We start from the raw sequence: 6,525 nt of genomic DNA on the forward strand, positions 1-6,525 counted from the left end.
GATGATCCAAGGCCTGGAGACTAAAACATACGAAGAACAGCTGCGGGACTTGGGTTTGGCTAGTCTAAAGAAAAGAAGAAATAGCGGAGACATGATAGCAGTGCTCCAGTATCTGAGGGGCTGCCACAAGGTTGTTCACCAGAGCGCCAGAGAGCAGGACGAGAAACAATGGTTGGAAACTGACCAAAGAGAGAAGCAACCTGGAATTAAGGAGAAACTTCCTGACAGTAAGGACAATTAACCAATGGAACAGCTTGCCTCCATAAATCGTGGGCATTCCATCACTGGAGGTTTTTAAGAAGAGACTGGACATTCACCTGTCTGAGATGCTATAGGTTCTCCTGCTTAAGCGGGGGGCTGGACTAGAAGACCTCCAAGGTCCCTTCCAGCTCTATTCTATTCTAATTTGGGGCATCCAGGATCTTGCTGCTGTTACAGAACTACCAGTTCTCCCTGATGCTCTACCAATTGATTGCCCCCATTGTGCCAAATGCTACATACAACAGACATTTCTTTCTGCTGCCTGACACATATTTCTTTAATACTGTTTAGTTTTTAATTAACCAATTTTTATTTAAACTGTGTAATTAAATCTATTTAATAATTCTTAATCTATTTTATTATTAGCAATAACTTACATATAATTAACGTTTAATACTGCTGACGTTCTGCGTTAGCAAAATAAAAATAGTTTCAGTCTGCTGTGCAACATGAAGTTGGCAACTTTCTCTTTTGCCTTTTTCTCCCCTTGTTCTTCCCACCCTATTTTTGCTGACCTAAGTCTCCCCCTACCCCCCTTCCCAGTTGTGAGCCTGCAGAAGGAACTGAACCAAATCTTTTGTGGATCCTAACTGACCTTCATCCTTTTGACATGAGGATTGCCAAGCGCCCTCGGTCAGATCAGAGGACGCCGGCTCTTCCAACTCATCCACTGTGTCGTAAGATTCAAATGTGTCGTCCTCATACCGCTTCTCTTCCTCTCCTCCTCCTCCTCCTCCTTCTTCTTCTTCACTCAGGGAGGTAAATGTATCCTCTGAATAGTTGGGAAGAGACGTGATGGATTGAAAGCTAGGTGGAAGTTAGATCAAAAGGTTGGCATCACAATTATAGATCAAAATTTACTAAAACAAATTAGAGACTTAAATTGTGCACATATAAAGAGGATATATAATGCTTTAATTGAATTGGATTCGGAAACGGAATTAGTTAAAGATTGTATGATAAAGTGGGCACAAAATATTCAGGAACCAATTTCGTTGGACACTTGGGAGATAATTTGGGTCAGAAATGTTAAATTTACTCAGGCTCAAAACTTAAGAGAAAATTTCTATAAAATGTTTTATAGATGGCATTTGGATCCCAAGAAGTTGTCTAATATGTATCCTAATTTGCAGTCTAAATGTTGGAGATGTGGTAGTTTAGAAGCCACCTATTTTCATATGTGGTGGACTTGTAGAAATATAAAAGCTTTTTGGATTAAAATTTGGTGGAACATTCAAAAGATTTTTAAGAGGAAGATAAAGTTTTCTCCGCAATTTTTTTTATTGGGTATTGTTGTAGATTGTGATGTTAAAGAAACTAATTTGATGTTGAATATGATAACAGCAGCACGGTTACTGGTGGGACAATATTGGAAGAAGGATAGTTTGCCTACTATAGAAGAATGGGTGCTTAAAGTTTCGAATCTTGCAGAAATGTCTAAGATTTCTCCTTACTTGAAAGATCATTCACAGGAAAGATATATTTCAGTTTGGAGGAGATGGATAGATTATATTCAGAATAAATATGGGACTAAAAAGTTCCATTTAGCTTATGAGTAGATTTTATGTTAAAGGGGAGTTAAAGCACATTATGAATTTTGTTAATTGTATATCATGTATAACTTCTTATTTAGAATATGATTATTATAACTATAATCCTGTATTTAGCTCTGGGAAGTGGGGGGGGAAGTGGGCGGGTTTGGGGTGGGGGGGATTTGGGGATACATTGTAAAATCTTGTTTTTGTAAAACTCTTTAATAAAAAAAAAGATTCAAATGGGTCGTCCTCATACCTCTTCTCTTCCTCTCCTCCTCCTCCTCCTCCTTCTTCTTCACTCAGGGAGGTAAATGTATCCTCTGAATAGTTGGGAAGAGACGTGATGGAGTTGCAGTTTGGCCCCATCTGCTCCGCAACAGATGTCCCCGACTCATCTACCCAGCTGGTCATCACACCCTTGAAATAAAAATAACCAGGGCAGAATTAATTATAAAGGTGTAAGCATGGGATTAAAAATAACAACCAACCTGTCCACTATCTGCACCCAAGACGAGAGTGACTTTGGAGTAAGTTATCTAAAAACCAGCAGCAGGAATAGCACAATCCCCAAATTTAAATCCAATATCCAAAGCAGGAGGGGGAGAGTAATATCATCTTCACTGCAGGTCATTAAGTTGCCCTTTGATATGGTCAAATGATTAAATCAACACAGTTTCTATTCTATTCGTTGGATTATCCGGTTAAAATGCCAGACGCCTAGCCATTTCAGTCTGTAGAGCAAGAAAAAGGCTGGGATTTTGTGGCCATTTTTGTGACACCTTAAGGAACAAAACTGCATTACCATGATTGTCCTGCCTTAGGCATGAAGCCAGTTGGGTGACCTTGGCCCAATCACTTTCTCTCAGCCCTCGTGACAAAGGCAACGGCAGCCTGAAAAAAACCTTGCCAAGAAAATGGCAACGACTTGTCCAGGCAGTGTCTGAGTATTAGATTGAACAGAAGAATTTTTTTAAAAAAAAACGTGTGCATGCACGCGCGTACACAGCCAGTCTGATGTAATAGACAAGGCACCGAGCTAGAAATCAAGAGAATGCAAGTTGTAGTTCTGCCTTAGGGATGAAGCTGGGCCACCCTGGGCCAGTCACTTTCTTTCAACCCTGAAAAGCAGGGAATGGCAAACCGCGTCTGAAAAACCTTGCCAAGAAAACGGCAGGGACTTGCCTAGGCAGCCCCAAGTATTGGACATGAGTGAACAGAAGTCTACTAGTGCCGAACTGCAACCCAAGGCACACACTTAGGGCACGGGTGGGGAATCATGGCCCTTTTATGACTTGTGGACTTCAACTCCTAGAATTCCTGAGCCATCTGGCTCAGGAATTCTGGGAAATGAAGTCCACAAGTCATAAATGGGTCATGGTTCCCCACCCCTGACTTAGGGGAAGAACATGCTGGGCAACTGTGGACCACTGCAACATCTCTGGACGTTTCGCAGACCAGCAGACAAGCAAACAGTTTTAAATGTTTAAGAGTTTATGGAGGATGGGACTCACAGTTACATTTCAGAGAGTATTAAAAATGTCGCCACTGTTAAAAATGTATTATGTTTGTTCCCTTAAGTGTCACTGGGCACATAACTGCATGGTGGTGAATAATAATGAAGCTGTGATGAAATCACATGAGACAAGCAGCATTTATTTCTGCATTATTCATTCCGCAATCTGCCTGCAGACCACTGGAGACCTATGTATGTAACTTAGGAACCATTTAACCGAAATTTTGATAATAGGATTGCATTATGACCGATTCAAGTTGGTACGTAAGCCCTTGCAGGTGCTAAAATTAAGAATATTAAAAAGAAAAAAAGTTTTCTGTCATCCAAAACAACAAATTGAAAGAATGAAAGGAGATTCCGCGCTATGGAATCACTCCGGATGAGACAACTGCAATATACAGATAGGCTAAAATTCAAATTCATTCGACTCCTTGGCCCGAACAGCAGAGTTACAAGGACGGGCTTTTGTTATCCAAAAAAAGCAGGGGAAAAAAAGCTCTGCCACTTTGTTTTGAATTCTTTTAATTTTGTTAGGCAAACCAGAAATCATTGTGATACAAAGCGGCAAATGCGCTTGTAAGGAAACAAATCAGTGATAATAATGATCTGTATTATAAAGCAGAATTTCCTCTACTAGAATAGCCCTTATTATTTATTCATTTTACCGGGCTTTTATCCCACTCCAAAGAGGCTGCTAAACCAGAAGCAGCAAACTTAATTTCCAGCTCTGACTTAGGGACAAATGCCAGCTGACTGAGTTTAAGCCAGTCCCTCTCTGCTCCGCTCTAGGAAGAAAGTGGCAAGGGCAAACCACTTTTTAAAATGTTGCTGAGCAAACTGTCTGGGCAGTTGCCAAGATCGGACCAAGATCTGCACAGGTTTGATTATGGAGACTTCAGGCAGGGCGTATTTGCGGGGTGGGGTGGGGGAATCCAAAGCACTGTACTCTGTACAAAGTTCAGAGAAGAGCAACAAAGATGATCAGGGGACTGAAGGCTAAAACATATAGGGAACGGTTGCTGGAATTGGGCATGTCCAGTTTAACGAAGAGAAGGGCGAGAGGGGCCATGATAGCAGGGTTCCAGTATTTCAGGGGCTGCCCCAAAGAAGAGGGAGTCAAGCTATTCTCCAAAGCCCCTGAAGGCAGGACAAGAAGCAACGGATGGAAACTCATCAAGGAGAGAAGCAACCTAGAACTAAGGAGAAACTTCCTGACAGTTAGAACAATTAATCAGTGGAACAACCTGCCTCCAGAAGTGGTGAATGCTCCAACACTGGAAGTTTTTAAGAAGAGACTGGACAGCCATTTGTCTGAATTGGTATAGGGTTTCCTGCCTGAGCAGGGGGTTGGACTAGATGACCTCCAAGGTCCCTTCCAACTTTATTATTACGATTATGATTATGTTTCAACCATGGCAACTTTCATATGTGTGGACTTCAACTCCCAGCCTTATTTATTTATTTATTTATTTATTTATTTATTTTTTTACATTTCTATACCGCCCTTTCCCGGAGGACTCAGGGCGGTTTACAGGGTAATTAAAAAACAACATACAAAAGTTAAAAAAACAAGTTTAAAAAAAATTAAATTTATCCCTGTATAAGTAAAACCCCAGTTAAAATAAAATTAATTCTCAGCCTGGGCCGGAGAGCTCAAAGAGCCAGGTCTTCAGATCCCGGCAGAATGAACGAAGGTCAGGGGCAGTCCTGAGCTCCACGGGCAGCTGGTTCCAGAGGGCAGGCGCACCCACTGAGAAGGCCCTCCCCCTGGGTGTTATCCGCCGGCAGTCTTTTACCGGCGGCACCCTGAGAAGACCCTCCCTGTGGGAGCGCACTGGACGAAGGGAGCTCGATGCCGGCAGCAGGTGTTCCCTCAGATATCCCGGACCCAAGCCATGTAGGGCTTTATAGGTCATCACCAGCACCTTGAATCTCACCTGGAGGGCAACCGGAAGCCAATGCAGCTCGCGGAGTAGAGGTGTTACATGGGAGTATCGGGAAACCCCCATCACATCTCGTGCGGCCTCATTCTGCACCAGCTGAAGCCTCCGTACGGATAGTTCTCAGCTTAACAACCATTTCAAAGTTACAAGAGCACTGAAATAAAGGGACGTATGACTGGTTTTCAGATTTATGACCGGCAGCATCCCCATGGTCGTGGGATCATAATTCAGACATTAGACAACTGGCATGTATTCCTGACCGTTGCACTGTCCTGAGGCCATGTGATCCCCATTTGTAACCTTCCCAGCCGGCTTGTGACAAGCCAAGTCAATGGCGGAAGCCAGATTTATGGAACCATATGATTCACATCACCATTGCAGTGATTCGCTTAACAACTGTAGCAAAAAAACAGGCATATCGTGGGGTAAAACTGACTTAACAACTCCCTTTGCTTTCCGCAATGGAAATGTTGGGCTCAACTGTGTCACGAGTTAAAAGATCACCTATATTTTGTATTCTGAGAGGGCCTCACGGCTAATCAATAAACTATTATTGTGAAGATGACTTACTGTCATGATCAACCATCAGCAAGTGGAAAGAAGCCAGCTCAGAATGATAATTTATGGCACACATATTTTTCAAGTGCACCCAATTAAGATTAATCACTAAACCGGGCTTGCAAACAACGCTAAACTGGAACTGATCCAAAATTTCAGATCTTGTGCAGAGGCTACGCAGAAGATTGTAATAAAAGAGAAATGAACACGGCTCACTTTGTCCTCCTTATTAAACCGTTGTTCGGGGTCACCGGCAAACTGACCCAACGTTAAGTACTACAAGATAATGTATGATGTAAAACACGCGTATAACTTAAGGCATGGGCAAGGGAGAACTTAGGGTCTTGTCCAGTGTTTCTCAACCGTGGCAACTTGAAGATGGGTGGTGTTTGACTCCCAGAATTCCCCAGCCAACTGGCTGGGGAATTCTGGGAGTCAAACTCCACCCATCTTCAAGTTGCCACGGTTGAGAAACACTGGACTTATCTCAGATTTGCATCTTGTCCTCCGTTCTCTCCTTCACAGCTGTGATTCTGGACATTCTGCTCAGTCTCTTTCAATGCTCCTTCCTCTCACGCCTGCAAGAAATTAAAATAACAACTGCAGCACCTAAGGGCTTTGCTTCCAAACAAAATTTCCCAGGCCTGATGCTGAAGGAAATCCCAGCGGGTTCGGTAGACAAGTAGGTATGATTGCAGAAGGAAGGTTTGGTTCT

Source organism: Vipera ursinii, assembly GCF_947247035.1.
Source record: "Vipera ursinii genome assembly, chromosome: 12".
Lineage (NCBI taxonomy): Eukaryota > Metazoa > Chordata > Lepidosauria > Squamata > Viperidae > Vipera > Vipera ursinii.